Here is a 16842-nt window from a genome sequence, read left to right as displayed (position 1 = left end):
AGAGTGGTAAGAAAAAAGAATAATTTCTAACTTTTTTCCAACTATGTAGATGTAAAATCTTTCCAATGGAAGAGAATCATTATTCTTTGCAGTAGCAAAATAATTTTCTCAGAAAAGAAAGTATTTTATCCACAGACAAACTAGCTTGTGCATAATCCTTTGACACAAGGCACTCTGAAGGGGAGGGAAGAGCCATACTACATTAGAAGGTGGCATCCAATTGTATAACGGCTGGGTGTCTCCTCCTTACCAAGTTAACTGACAAACCTTTAGCTAGATTAACAAAGAAAAAAGGGAGAATACTCAAATAAAGTAAAAATGAAAGAAAGAACATTACAACTTATGCCACAGAAATAAAAGGAATCATAAGGTCAAACCAATCAATCCTAAAGGAAATCAACCCTGAATATTCTTTGGAAGGACTGATGCTGAAGCTGAAACTCCAATACTTTGGCCACCTGATGCAAAGAGCCGACTCACTGGAAAAGACCCTTATGCTGGGAAAGATTGAGAGCAGGAGGAGAAGAGGGCAACAGAGGATGAGATGGTTGGATGGCATCGTAGACTCAATGGACACGAGTTAGAGCAAACTCCAGGAGATACTGAAGGACAGGGAAGCCTGGCATGCTGCAGTCCATGGGGTTGTGAAGAGTTGGACACAACTTAGCGACTGCACAACAAAAACTGCTATAAACAATTATATGCCAACAAACTGGGTAACATAGAAGAAGTGGATACTTTCCTAGAAACATAAAACCTACCAAGACTGAATCATGAACAAAGTTGAAAGTCTGAAGATACTGATATACAAGTAAGGAGATTGATTTAGTAATCTAAAACCTCAACACAGAAGAGATGGTTTCACTGGTGAATTTTAACAAACGTTTAAAGAAGAACTAATACCAATGTCTCTGCTTTTTTTAATTGGATGTGAGAGTTGGACTGTGAAGAAGGCTGATCGCCGAAGAATTGATGCTTTTGAACTGTGGTGTTGGAGAAGACTCTTGAGAGTCCCTTATACTGCAAGGAGATCCAACGAGTCCATTCTAAAGGAGATCAATCCTGGATGTTCATTGGAGGGACTGATGCTAAAGCTGAAACTGCAATACTTTGGCCACCTCATGCGACGAGTTGACTCACTGGAAAAGACTCTGATGCTGGGAAAGGTTGGGGGCGGGAGGAGAAGGAAATGACAGAGAATGAGATGGCTGGATGGCATCACCGACTCTGTGGACATGAGTTTGAGTGTACTCCGGGAGTTGGTGATGGACAGGGAGGCCTGGCGTGCTGTGATTCATGGGGTCGCGGAGAGTCGGACACGACTGAGCGACTGAACTGAACTGAACTGAACTGAATACCAATGTTTCACAAATGCTTCCAAAAAATTGAAGAAGTGGGAATAATTACAAACTCATTTATGAAGCCAGCATTACCCTGAGTGAAAAGATAGAGACACCATAGGAAGTATCCCTTTGTGTCCTGAAGTAAGTGTCTTGGAAGCTACAGCTTGGCATCCCCATGTTGGCTAGTCGGTGGCTGTTGCATGTCCTCCTCTTTAGAGGGAGCTCAAGTTCTCAGGCACCTTCTAGTGAGATAGTTCCTGCCAGTCAAAGACGATTCTCTGGAAAAGTGTGTAGCTGTACCTCCTCATGGTCCACACTTACAGTTAATAGTGATAAATGCATTGCCTCAGTAAAGCGAATCTGGGCAAATTGAGCCTCTCTCAAAAGGGAGTTGATAAACTTGAGTCAAATCTTGATTTTTTTTCTGTATTCATTTTACTCAAGCAGCTAATATCCACATTTCCTGAGTTTGTATCAGCCTAAGATCAGCCTTTTCAGGTCCGTCTAGTCAAGGCTATGGTTTTTCCAGTGGTCATGTATGGATGTGAGAGTTGGACAGTGAAGAAAGCTGAGTGCAGAAGAATTGATGCTTTTGAACTGTGGTGCTGGAGAAGACACTTGAGAGTCCTTTGGACTGCAAGGAGATCCAACCAGTCCATTCTAGAGGAGATCAATCCTGGGTGGTCATTGGAAGGACTGATGCTAAAGGTGAAACTCCAATACTTTGGCCACCTTATGCGACAAGTTGACTCACTGGAAAAGACTCTGATGCTGGGAGCGATTGCAGGGTGGGAGGAGAAGGGGACAACAGAGAATGAGATGGCTGGATGGCATCACCGACTCGATGGACATGAGTTTGGGTGAACTCCGGGAGTTGGTGATGGACAGGGAGGCCTGGCGTGCTGTGATTCATGGGGTCGCAAAGAGTCGGACACGATTGAGCGACTGAACTGAACTGAAGATCAGCCTATGTATTAGATTTTCATTTTGAGTACTGGTGACTCTAATAAGGGAAACAAGGAGAAATTAAGGAAGCTTTATATCAGTAGCAACTTTATCATCACCAGGAGTATTTTATGGTTGGTCCTCCTTTAATTGGATGTCACAGTTGCCAGTCTCTGGGCTTATGCCTTTCTATTATTATTTTCTTATAACTAATATCCAGAATTATATCGTGTTCTGCATTTGTTGTGCCTCCAATCCATTTTTGCTATGAGAGTCCACTCATATCTTGCTGTTTAGCTCTTCATTCAATGTTTACCCTAGCCTTTTGGATTTTGCCTAGAACTTACCTGCTTATGCTAAAATCCTGTTTGGACTATTTCCTCTGTTAGGAATTTATATTTCCCTGTGCACAATTAAGTCATATATTTAGTCTTGAACACAGTATCCAATCCTTTGGAACTGCTACACTCTAGGCGCATGCTCCCCAGGTCCTACAACAAGTAACTCTCAGTGATGACAGTACCTTTCTTTTCTATGTTGGAGAGGGCACTAATTTATAATTGTAAATATCCATAAAATATTCTGAGATGCAGAGCATTCAATTATATAGAGAAGGATGTTCCTACATTTTTAAACCCCTTGGGGAATCTTTACTTGCCCATTGCAACTCCCATAAGTGTCAATAAGACCACAGTCTGCAAATTAGAAAGTCAGAAACCACCTCTTGAGACAGCTGAGGTCTGGGTGAACTGCGAGGAAATGCCTTTACCTGAAAGTCAAATAATCATGGTTAAAGGGCAAGGAGCTCTGGTGAGAATTCATTGAGAGTTAGGGGACCATGGATTTTATAAAAATAAATCTTTTACTTTCTAATGTCTTACACTGAGTACATCAATGTTACTTATATTTTAAAAAATCTTTTGTGAACTTGAATTTGTATTTCCTTATAGGGAATAGTAACAATACTAATAATAGCAGCAAAATATAATAATAATAATAAAAGATGAAGCAGCAGCAGCTGTCACTGTCACTAAAGAACAAAAATGAAACTAAAGAATAAAATACAAGGACAACAACAGTGGTGAATAGTGGTAGTAGCGATTATAATAAGAAGAAGAAAAAGAAAAAGGAGAAATAGTAATGATAAACAGCAAATCCCACAGCATCCTGACTTCTCTACTGAATTCTTTTCGTCCGAGTTGCTAGCACACTTCTACATGAGAAGAGCTTATTATGTGTCAGGCATGCTATATAATGGAGACACATACAAAAAATTCATGAGACATTTTTCTTGTAATTATTGGGCTTAGAGTTTAGTAAGGGGAGGTGAAACATGGTAAAAATTGCCTGTTATAAAATGTTACATTTGAATTATTATATCCCCACAGAGGAACAAGACAGGAAGTATGAAGGTAAGAACTCTACATGTGTCAAGTAAAGAAAACTTTCATAGAATAGGTGATTCAAGGTAAATCTTATAAAACCTTTCTTCCTGTTCTCTAAGTTTTTGATTATGTAAAGCAAATGAGAATTGTTTCTATTGCCTTTGTTAATTTAGGAGAAAAGGAATATAAATGAGTTAGCTAGGGACGGCAGAGCCTGGTGGGCTGCCGTCTATGGGGTCGCACAGAGTTGGACACAACTGGAGTGACTTAGCAGCAGCAGCAGCAGCAGAGGTAAAGAAAGCAAAAGGTAAGGTATGGCACTGTGTCAATATGGAGGTGGTGGTGATATTTGAGGTACTGAACCAAAATACAAAGTCTTTGAGAAAAGAGAAAAAACATTCGCATTGGAGAAGGCTTCAGAATGATCCTCTTGACTGAAATGGCAGGATTACTGCCTGAAAGCAGATGTTATGCCCAAAGTTATTAGTCCTGAAAAGAGAACTACTGCTGGACCAAAAATTACAAAATTGCTAATTATTCTTCCCTTTGAAGTTGTTAGAAAAATGTATTATTTTGCCTAATGCATGTAGGAAACCAACCCATTACTGCTTGCGAATAGTATGGGTCTTTTTGAAAGCTGAATGAGCAACTTTCATTAGATGATAAATTCCCGTGTGTGCATAGAGTTTACTCTCTGGTAAGAGAGACACAATTTAAAATTATACAATGTACACACACACAGTTACATACCTATGCGACTTGTCTTTTGACATATGACTTGGGCTTTAATTCATCCAGAATATCTTAATGGAGATCCTACCTTATACTGGAACTGTTAGATTCAACGGGGAATGTAAGAATGAATCAGAAAGATTTCACTCTGCAGAAAATGTCAGTTCAATTGGATCCGTAGGGCACATGCTGCTGCTGCTGCTAAGTCGCTTCAGTCGTGTCTGACTCTGTGGGACCCCATAGATGGAAGCCAACCAGGCTCCCCCGTCCCTGGGATTCTCCAGGCAAGAACACTGGAGTGGGTTGCCATTTCCTTCTCTAATGCATGGAAGTGAAAAGTGAAAGTGAAGTCGCTCAGTCATGTTCGACCCTCAGCGACCCCATAGACCGCAGCCTATAAGACTTCTCTGTCCATGGGACTTTCCAAGCAAGAGTACTGGAGTGGGGTGACATTGCCTTCTCCGAAGAGGGTACATAACTAGTGATAATTCAAAATGTAGAAAAGGTAAGTGCCATAAGAATATAGATTATACTATAGAATTCTTGAGAAGAAAGAGTTTACATTTTAGTGGGAGAAATAAATACATTCCGATGGAGAAATCTTGAATACAGTTCATAGTTTGGATATGCGTGCAGGGGCAGGCTGAGTGTGAAGTATGAATAAGGCAGTTTGTTAGTATGCTACGGCTTCTGTAGCAAAGTATCACAGACCTAGGGACTTAAACAATAGCAACTTATTTTCTCACAGCTCTGAGGACTAGAATTCTGAGGTAAAGATGTCGGCAGGGTTAGTTCCTTCTGAGGGCCACAAAGGAAGGTTCCGTTCCAAGACTGTCTCCTTGGCTTATAGATGATTGACTATTTCCTACATCTTCAAGTTGTCTTCCTTCCATACATGTTGGTGTCCATATTTTCTTTGTTAGCTCACAGTCTTATTGGATGAGGGCCTACCCTGATGACCTCATTTTAGATTAATTCTCTAATGATCCTGTTTCTAAACATGACCTTATTTTCAGGTAATGGGGTTAAGACCTCAACATATGAATTTGGGGGAAAACACAACTCAGCCTATAACTGGCAGTGAGGAAAAACATTATAGGATATATAAAGAGAATGGTGACTTTTACCTTGATGAAAATATGATTGCATAAACTAACTCAAAAATAAGGCTAGGAAAAAGACTGAAGCCAGATTGTATAGACTGAATATCAACCTAAACATTTGGACATGATTCCTCAAGCATTAGGGAACCAGAAATGAATCTGAGCAAGGGAGTAACATAATAAATACAAAATTATTGCATGTTTACAGTAAGCCAGACACCATACTAAGTGTTTTAACTTATCAACTCACCTTATTCTCATCTCATTTTGATCTTTACAGCAGCACCTTTAATCAGGCTTTATTAGTTTCATTTTACTTAGTAATAAACTAAGGTTTAAAAAAGTATTACAGCTTATGAATAACAGAGCAGGAAAACTTCAGTTCAGTTCGGTTCAGTTCAGTCGCTCAGTCGTGTCCGACTCTCCGCGCGCGACCCCATGAATCACAGCACGCCAGGCCTCCCTGTCCATCACCAACTCCCGGAGTACACTCAAACTCATGTCCACAGAGTCGGTGATGCCATCCAGCCATCTCATTCTCTGTCGTCCCCTTCTCCTCCCGCCCCCAACCTTTCCCAGCATCAGAGTCTTTTCCAGTGAGTCAACTCGTCGCATGAGGTGGCCAAAGTATTGCAGTTTCAGCTTTAGCATCAGTCCCTCTAATGAACATCCAGGATTGATCTCCTTTAGAATGGACTGGTTGGATCTCCTTGCAGTATAAGGGACTCTCAAGAGTCTTCTCCAACATCACAGAAAACTTAGAGTCTTCAAAATCTGGCATCACATCTAGTAAGATATTTTTAATCTCAGACATTGTAGTTTTATCTCTAGAACTTCATTTTGTGTTTTTTTGCAATATAACATCAGTGTGTCTGATTCAATTTTGGACATATGGAATACAGCTATAATAACTTTTATATCCTTGTCTTGTAATTCTTATATCTGTCAACCAGTTGTGGGTCAGTTCCAAGTGATTGATTTGTCTTTTTATCATTTCTCATATTTTCCTGCTTCTTTGCATGCTTGGTAATCTTTGACTGGATACCAGACATTGCAGGTTTTACCTTATAGTATTCTGGATATTTTTTAATAAATATTTTTGACATTTACTCGGGGATGTAGTCAAATTAGTTAGAAGTGTTTTGATCTTCTTTTTGGTTTTGCCTTTAACATTTATTAGGTGAGAGTGGAGGAGGGCTCAGACTAGGCCAAATTATCCCCCATTTCTGAGACAAGACCCTCTCTGCACTTCATACTCTGCTCCAGTCTTGACATTTTTCCAGTCTGGCTGATGGCAACAGGCACTGTCCTCCCTGGGCTTCCCTGGTGGCTCAGCTGGGAGAGAATCCAACCGCAATGTGGGAGACCTGGGTCTAATCCTCTGCAGTGATTCCCTGGCCTCAGGCAGTTTCCTCAAATGTCTGTACTGATCAGTACATTGCTGGCTGCTCAAGGGTACTATGTGCAAAGCAATGGATTTCTCTGTGTGTAGATCTCTCCTCCTTAGCATACATCCTGAAAACTCTAGACACTTTGATCTATGCTTTGACACTTTGATCCATCTCTTCACCTTGGGGTATGCAAAAGGCTTAGCACAGACTTCTTCCTGCATCATGGCCTGGGAACACTCAAAGACACTAAGCTGGAACACCTGTAGATCTCACTGCATTTGTCTCTGAGTTCTCAGGAATCATCATCCTTCATTTTCTGGTGCCTTATGTCTGCAAACTGCTACTTAAATGTTTTGTATGGATTTTGTCTGTTTCAGAATAGAGAGTAAATTTGACCGCTTTCATGTGATCTCGATCAGAAGCAGACATCAACCTAGGTGTTTTAATGTTAAAATTTTAGGATATAAGGTAGAAGAGTAAAGTGGGCAGTGGAGTCCTAAAATTAAAACACACGTAAGGCAGATCACCAAGAGAAACATGGATCAGTGTACAAAGAGTGGAGCAAGTAAGGGAGACAAACAGACATGGTCTCTTTTTCCAGAGAGAACAGGGAGAAGGTGGTTGCTTCGTAAGGCTGAACTGTGAGACTTCTAGGACACTAGGATTCCCACTCTGATCTAGAACTAGGTGTTCAAGGAGGAACCCTTTCTGTTCTTTCCTCTTCCTTTTCTTTCCTATCGGTGCACAGGTTATTCAAGTAACCGGTCATTCATATCTTTCTTTCCCTTTTCGTGAAAATACCACTCTAAATGAGTAGGGCATCTGATGTTCTTTTAGTTGCCATTTAATGATAATTTAATATTATCACATTCCTGTTGCTAATGTGCGGTTTTTCCCGTGGTCATGTATGGATGTGAGAGTTGGACTGTGAAGAAAGCTGAGCGCCGAAGAATTGATGCTTTTGAACTGTGGTGTTGGAGAAGACTCTTGAGAGTCCCTTGTACCGCAAGGAGATCCAACCAGTCCATTCTAAGGGAGATCGATCCTGGGTGTTCATTGGAAGGACTGATGTTGAAATTGAAACTCCAATACTTTGGCCACCTCATGCGACGAGTTGACTCACTGGAAAAGACTCTGATGCTGGGAGGGATTGGGGGTGGGAGGAGACGGGGACGACAGAGAATGAGATGGCTGGATGGCATCACCGACTCTGTGGACATGAGTTTGAGTGAACTCCGGGAGTTCGTGATGGACAGGGAGGCCTGGTGTGCTGTGATTCATGGGGTCACGGAGAGTCGGACACGACTGAGCGACTGAACTGAACTGAACTGAACTGATCCCTTCTATATCTGCTAGAAGTCCACTTGTGAATATGATATTATTTAAGAATGACATTATAGTCGCAGTCCTCAAGAATGATATGTAAATGATTTTTAAAAATTAAATTATATTTAAAATATATAAGGGGATCTTGGTTTTTAAAATATAATTTAAAATTTTGACTTTTTTTAAGAATGATTTTATCTGAATTATCACTTTGAGGAAATACAGTGTCTTCTCATATCAGTTGGAACTGGTTCCAGGATCCCTGTGGATACCAAAATACCCAGATGCTCGTCTCTTATATAAATTGGCATAGTTTTTTTTTGCAAATAATCTGTACACACCTTCCCATATAATTTAAATCATTTCTAGATTACTTATAATACCTAATATCTAGGTTAATCTAATTACTTATAATACCTAATACAATACTTATAATATCTAATACCTAATACAATGTAAGCTCCATGTAAATAGTTGTAAATACAATGTAAATGTTGTGTGAGTAGTTGCTAGCCTGGGGAAAATTCACATTTTGCCTTTTGAAATTTTCTGGAAATTTTTCTTAGAATATTTTCAACTTGTTGTTGGTTGAGTCTGTGGATGCAGAGTTCACAGATACAGAGGATTAACTGTGTAGCATTTTGTATTCTATTATTTCTAGGCTCATATAGACCTGCCCTTATTCAGTATGTGTACTATATTTCTTATCAATAATTTTTATGATAAAGGTTAGATGTATCTACATATACTGTATTTTTTGTTGTTATTTAATCGCTAAGTCATGTCTGACTCTTTGCGACCCATGGACTGTAGCCCACCAGGCTCCTCTATCTATGGGATTCTCCAGGCAAGAATACTGGAGTGGGTTGCCATGTATACCTACCTACTTATTTGATATAATCTAGAAATCTTCTAATGAGAGGGATTTCTTCAGTTCAGTTCAGTTCAGTCGCTCAGTCGTGTCCGACTCTCCGCAACCCCATGAATCACAGCACGCCAGTCCTCCCTGTCCATCACCAACTCCCGGAGTTCACTCAAACTCATGTCCACAGAGTCGGTGATGCCATCCAGCCATCTCATTCTCGGTCGTCCCCTTCTCCTTCCGCCCCCAACCTTTCCCAGCATCAGAGTCTTTTCTTAAATTATGATTAAATTTGGAAATTGGACCTTATTTTTTTTTTCGTTTAAATGAAGTTCCCTGGTGGCTCAGATATTAAAGCGTCTGCCTGCAATGCGGGAGACCTGGGTTTGATCCCTGGGCCAGGAAGATCCCCTGGAGAAGGAAATGGCAACCCACTCCAGTATTCTTGCCTGGAGAATCCCATGGAGGGAGGAGCCTGGTGGGCTACAGTCCATGGGATCACAAAGAGTCGGACACGACTGAGTGACTTCCCTTCACTTCATATTGAATGAAGACTATATCTTGCTCAATCACATAACTGTAATTTCTAACACTTTACAGGTGAATCATGTAAACACTGAGAGGTGTCAATCTGGTAGGTCAGACATCTGAAATCTTGGAAAACACTTTTTGCTATTTTAAGGGATTTTTTGTTTTCCCACTCATGAAACACTAAAGGCAGGATTAATTGAATTCCTATATAGTTAACACTATACAATTGATGGGGCTTTCCTGGTGGCTCAGAGGTTAAAGCATCTGATCCAATGCGGGAGACCTGGGTTTGATCCCTGGGTCGGGAAGATCCCCTGGAGAAGGAAATGGCAACTCATTCCAGTATTCTTGCCTGGAGAATCCCATGGAGGGAGGAGCCTGGTAAGCTACAGTCCACTAGGTCGCAGAGAGTTAGACACGACTGAGCAACTTCACTTTCACTTTCATACAATTGATAGATATTGATAAAATAATATATTTGATATTTACTTAATATAATTAATGTTTATTATATTAATAGAAAGGATAGTTTTGATATATATGTATATATATCAGTGTTTGAATGATTAGCACAAACATTCTTTGACTTTACACACTTAGCATTAGAATGCTTCAACTTTCCCATTAATTTTCTTGTGCTTTACTCAATTAAGAGACATAATGGAAGTCTTTGGGGTACTCTTTAAAAAAAATCACATTCTTGTAAAATATCATGAAAAGTTTTGATACTTTAATGTATAAATGACACATGAAATTATACAGCACAAGTCTTACACAAATAACACCAAAAGCTAACAGGTGAAGTTTTTCCTGTTATATATGCTTATATTTTTGGAGGTTAAGTAATTGTGATATATTGACAAAATAAAAGCTTCACTCTTTTTTTAAATTCTTTATTATCAAGAATTTAAATGTTATGTAATAGATAAGGGGATGCTGTATGAAGATCATCCCGTATACACATTCCCAAACAGAAAATAAAGCAAAGGTGCTTTGCTTGCTTATGTTTTCGTTCCTCTTCTGCCTATATTCTCTGTCCTGCTTGACAATGAATGATTGAATAGAATGGCCTAGAAGTGGGTCCATTTCCTTTGTGCCTTGTTAAATGTGAAGATCTTACAGCCTGAAGCAATATTTCCTTTAGGAAACAGGTAATTATTTAGAGATTGCATCCATCCTCTGATTGCAAGGGACAATTCCAGAGTTTTGTAAAGGCAAAAATAATATTTTCAAATCAACATTGAGGTCATTCAAAGCTCAATGCTAAGCAGAAGAAAAATTAAGCAGCCATAACTTTTAGATCCTGGACTGAAAGATGCTACATAAGCTGAAATTTGAATTTTTCATTACCTAGTTAATAGTGACAGACTAATAAAATGCACTGCTTAAAGAATAAAAAAGATAAATATGATTTTATACTTACTAAATAATAGCTAAGACCAAAGGAGACTGTTAAAATGTTTATATTTTATAAAGTTACAATGTAATTAATTTATATCAATTTAGTGAATTAAAATTTTGCTTTTTAATCAGCAAACTTTCTTTCCTTCAGTCCACACTTGCATTTCATTTAGTCACATTTTTAAAAATTATCTATCCAACTTGAAATTTTTGATGTGACTGTGGTGGTATACATCATTTCTTCAAGTTAATTGCAAGGTTTCCCAGGACCTATATGTATAAAAATATAACAACTGTAAAACTAATTTGGCAGATTTAAGTGGTGTATGTGCTATGGGATTTGAGGATCAGGTGTGGGGTGTGAATGCTGTAACATTCAGTCACAGGCTTGATATAGCAGGTCTATTCACGTTCATGGTCATGTAGAAAACCGGACTGGGTCAGGTAAGAGCAAGGAGCTTTAGCACAGAATTAGAGAGCAATCTGACTAGCTCTCCAAGGGGAAAAAAAAATATCGAAGTGAAAAAAGAGGAGTGTTGGGGGATGGGTAGAAGAGATAACACCACAGATGAAGGAGAAAATAGTTCTTTTCAAAGATATCATCCTGGAGATTACTAATTTCTCTAAATACTGATGCTTGTGAAAATGAAAGTGCATACTAAATGATTCAAAGTACATCGGAAACTCTCAGGCACACATTTTTAATATAAGGTGGGGAAAAAAAGGTAGAATCTTGAGCGTGAAAAATATTTCATTACAAAAATATGATTTGTCCACGAGGCAGGTTTCTTTAAGCTCTCAGAGTTCACTGCACATCCTCAGCAATTTAGTGGGCTCTGCCGCAGAATCATCATAAATCAATGAGAGAATGTCTTGAGCCGTGGGGAATTAGCGGGCTTGCTTATGGATGAGGAGACTCACAGCACTTCCACTCGGAAACCTTTTATGAGACCACATGCTTACTTGTCTGAGACACACCTATGTCTAGGCAGTGGTAGGTCTGGCTAGATCATGTTGGTTTTCTCTGTATTTTCTCTGACTGAAGGAAAATTTTTCTTTAGCCAGATCGTCTCTCCTATTTGGACAGGGACCTCTAAATTAATTTCTAGTTGTATGGACCAGACACAATGCTGTAGATTACAATTAACATTATCAGTGCCAGAACACAGAAGAATTCAAATTTGTTTAAGAGAAGGGAGTGGAGGAGGTCTATTTTTGAAATAATAGATATAATAAAAAATTCTCCAATGGACTCCACCAGGGGGCAGCTCCTTTGTGATATTCTCACAGTGTTTTCCTCAGAGCCACACACAGCTGAACTGAACACACAGCTTGTCAGAAGTGTTCCCAGAGGCTACCCCTGTCCCTGTCACACTTCAATCCAACCCATCAGAAATCCTGCCTCAAATTCTTGTATTATGCAGCATCACATATACCAGTAGAGGCACTAAAAGGAAAGCTAAATGTGGATCCTAGAGGAATTTTAGTATCAAGAAACTGGAAGACTGTTCTTAAAAGCCACCGAAATGCTAGGCTATTACATAAAAGCATAGACCGTCTTTTACTAGATAGTGTTTATTATTATTATTTCCTGAAAGGAGCTGAAATGATCCTGCAAGTGAAAATCTTCAAAGGAAAGAAAGTTACAATCCAAATAAACAAAACTTGGAAAAGGAGACTTTTAACATAAAGATTATTGAAAAGAGTGCAATGACTGCTTTGATGGCACTAATCTCATTCAACGGTGGCTAAGATTTAACCAAATTTACTGGGATAATACATTGAATGTGAAAGAGTAGTGAAAAAAATTGTAAAACCACGCCATTATAAGAAACCAGGAAGTCAAAGAAGCAGCAAAGGGAAGTGCATTAACAATACCTCTCATGCTTATACTGTGGTTTACTTTATGGTAATAAACCACTTTACAAGGTACCATCCCTATGATGTGTCCACATCTGATGTAGAATGACAGTGGATAAACTTGCTTTTCCATTAAGAAGCTTGTGCATCCTGAGAAGGGCTTTACAATACATTAGTCAAGTCTACAACACCTATGCTGTCAAAAAGTTTTTCTTTTCTAAATGTATAAATGCATGGTTAAAAAAACTCTCAACAAGCTGTTGAGAGGGATCTAGAAAGAGATGGGGTGAAAAATTGCCTGTGATTTTCTTCAAACTAACAAAAATTTAATTAACACGACCCCATGAATCACAGCACTCCAGGCTTCCCTGCCCATCACCAACTCCCAGAGTTCACTCAAACTCATGTCCACAGAGTCGGCGATGCCATCCAGCCATCTCATTCTCTGTCGTCCCCTTCTCCTCCAGCCCCCAACCTTTCCCAGCATCACAGTCTTTTCCAGTGAGTCAACTTGTCGCATGAGGTGGCCAAAGTATTGGAGTTTCAGCTTTAGCATCAGTCCTTTCAATAAACACCCAGGATTGATCTCCTTTAGAATGGACTGGTTGGATCTCCTTGCAGTCCAAGGGACTCTCAAGAGTCTTCTCCAACACCACAGTTCAACTGAACTGAACTGAATGTAAGAGTTGGACTGTGAAGAAAGCTGATCGCCAAAGAATTGATGCTTTTGAACTGTGGTGCTGGAGAAGACTCTTGAGAGTCCCTTGGACTCCAAGGAGATCCAACCAGTCCATTCTAAAGGAGATCAATCCTGGGTGTTCATTGGAAGGACTGATGCTAAAGCTGAAACTCCAATACTTTGGCCACCTCATGCGACGAGTTGACTCACTGGAAAAGACTGATGCTGGGAAAGGTTGGGGGCGAGAGGAGAAGGGGACGACAGAGAATGAGATGGCTGGATGGCATCGCCGACTCTGTGGACATGAGTTTGAGTGAACTCCGGGAGTTGGTGATGGACAGGGAGGCCTGGTGTGCTGTGATTCATGGGGTTGCAGAGAGTCTGACACGACTGAGCGACTGGACTGAATGTAATCAACAGACAGCAAAACATGTCTGGACAAGCGTAAAAGAGTTATTGTCACCATGTAATTTATACTCGATTGTACTAAATAATAATTGCAGTTAGCATATATCTGGGCTTCCCTGGTAGCTCAGCTGGTAAAGAATCCGCCTGCAATGCAAGAGAGTCCAGTTTGATCCCTGGGTTGGGAAGATCCCCAGGAGGAGGGCATGGCAACTGACTCCAGGATTCTTGCCTGGACAGAGGAGTCTGGTGGGCTACAGTCCATGGGGCTTCAAAGAGTTGGACACGACTGAGCAACTAAACACAGCACAGCATATACCTAAGTTAACAGAAATATTGCCTGGATCCAACTATTGGTATCCTTAATTCTGAACTGCTATTGACCCTTAATTGGTTACTATGGAAAAATATGCTCAAATGTCTTAGTGACGTGAGAGATATTGATCTGCAGTTTCCTTTTCTCCTTCCAGTTTTGTTGTGATATAGTTAATGTAAAGCACTGTATAAGTTTAAGATGTAAAGCATAAGGATTTGACTTGGATAAACCATGAAATAATTACCGCAATTAGGTTAGTGATTCATCTTATATAGTGTGTGTGCTTAGTCGTGTCTAACTCTTTGCATCTCCATGGACTGTAGTCTGCCAGGCTTCTCTGTCCATTGGATTCTCCAGGCAAGAATACTGGAGTGGGTAGCCATTTCCCTTTCCAGAGGATCTCTCTACCCAGGGATGGAACCCGGGTCTCCTGCATTGCAGCCAGATTCTTTACCGTCTGAGCCACCAGGAAAGTCCTTATAATCCATGAGTGGTGAAAGAAGCCTTATTTTTAAGAATGAAATTCAGAGGTCACACACTTCAATTCTTATGTATCATTGGTCAGAATTGGTCATGTGACCCTGGCTGTCAAGAAAGAAGACTGAAAGTGTCATAGATGGGTGACCCACATACTTGATCACAATGTCTATTTATAAAGATGAAAAGACAATGAATATTGGTGGAGGCAATTGGCAATCTCTGAAACAATAGTGTTTACATTTTGAAGGTACAGAAGGATGAATCAGATAGACACAGGTATCTTATTTTAAAAATTCAAAATCATTCATAAGATTTTATATCAATTCAAGTTTTATGTAACTAAAAGCTTCTTTTGATTGATATTTTCTGGATTTCAGATGCAAGTGGAACATGGTCACTGGGGAGTTTGCAGCTACCCTACATGCATCTATAAAGATTTCTTTTTATATCTTTGAATCTTTCTAACTTCATTTTGTGAATTTATGTCATTTATTTCTAATTTTGTTTTCAATTAATGGTAGTAACTCTATTTTTTTATAATATTGAAAGTGTGAAATCACTTTATTGACCAAATAGTGAATAATTCATCATTACCAACTGTATGCCCAATAATAATAATAGAGGAACAGATATAAATTATCAAACATATTTCCAAGACCAGAGTTTTTTGAGTTCTTTAAAATTTTTAAGGTAAATAATACTGGTGTTATATAGACAATTACAAAGCAGAGAGAAAGGTGGAAAATTCCAAATGATGCTAGGTTCATTTTAGAAGATCCTCATACAAGTCCTGTTTCTTTCTGTACATGGTAGACACTCAATAAAACTTTAATGATGTGAAAGTCATTAGCCATGCAAATAATTTTTCATGATTTTTAAATTAGCTTCAAAATCCAAAGGGATATGGCTTCTATATATTAAGGATTATGATAACCATACATTTTCATTGTCAATGGTGGGGATACATTCTATCACGGCTTATTAGTTGCTTTGATTAAGTTATAAACTATATTTGCTCTTATTGTTCAGTCACTACATTATGTCCAACTTTTTGCAATCCCATGGACTATAGCATGTCAGGCTTTCCCATCCTTCACTATCTCTCAGAGTTTGCTAAAATTCATGTCCATTGAGTCAGTGATGCTATCTATGAGTTAGGTTATGACTCTCCTAATCACTAAGAAACCACTCCAACTTAGTGATTTAGAATTAGACAACTTACAGTCCAAAAATTACCATACAATTGTTAACAATCAAAATTTTACTTCCAAGAGTGTAAAGATGTGTATCATTTTATCAATCACAAACTTATGGTTAATTAACTTATTTTAAACCAAAGCACAAAAGAAAATATAAAGTAGACATGAATTTTTTTTTTCTTTATTGTAAAATTTGTGTTGTTTATTTTCTTACACATTCAGAATTCTGCTTAGATATCCATGTTCAAACCTCATTCCTATCACTAATCTGTTAAAAAGGTGTGATGTGCTGAAAGGCCTGGTTTATCTTGTCCTGATTACTAGAACACTCTTTCACTTCATCAGAAATCATCAGAATAAACCATTCTGAAACAAAAACTTCTTTTCATTATTTTCTTTGTTAATCTGCCTTTTGAGAGCTTCATTTTGGGACTGGATTCTTCTGGCTGGTAACCTTGAGTAACTAAACTTTGCTTTTACATTAGAACAAATATCCCATTTGTCTTACTTTGGCTTTTCAGGACCCTCTTATAGCTAGAGTCATATGTCAGTGTAACTCAGTTAATGTTATAGCTTTCATAGTTGATTGAAGGATTTATAATTATTTTAAAATAAATAAAATGAATAAATAATTAACTCACATATAAGCCAACAAAGCATTATTTTTCAAGTAAAAAATCCATTCAAAATTAATGCATATGTAGTTTATATTTTTTATAACTTTTAAAAATGCTTTTCATGATTTATATCATTATTCTCACAATAATAGCAACATAAGAAAACATGCAAAGAAGGTATTTATTATCCCTGCTTTGGAGATAAAGCATTTGGAGCACAAAAAATTCAATAATGGCGCCAAGATCACTGAATAAATCAAGCCCATG

General features: G+C 38.7%; 1 long non-coding RNA gene across 1 annotated transcript in view; it reads left to right on the top strand.

The window, feature by feature from the left end:
• LOC129561580 (uncharacterized) overlaps positions 1 to 16842 on the top strand; it is a 122287-nt gene that overhangs the window by 18278 nt on the left and 87167 nt on the right. Inside the window, exon 3 of the long non-coding RNA XR_016037417.1 lies at positions 3677 to 3756. This is a non-coding gene — a long non-coding RNA (uncharacterized LOC129561580). The remainder of the gene's footprint in view (positions 1 to 3676; positions 3757 to 16842) is intronic.

Source organism: Moschus berezovskii, chromosome 5, assembly GCF_049115385.1.
Source record: "Moschus berezovskii isolate FMDL1 chromosome 5, NW_MosBer_1.0, whole genome shotgun sequence".
Lineage (NCBI taxonomy): Eukaryota > Metazoa > Chordata > Mammalia > Artiodactyla > Moschidae > Moschus > Moschus berezovskii.
The sequence above is the reverse complement of the archived record's forward strand: the minus strand, read 5'-3'. Positions and strand labels throughout refer to the sequence as shown.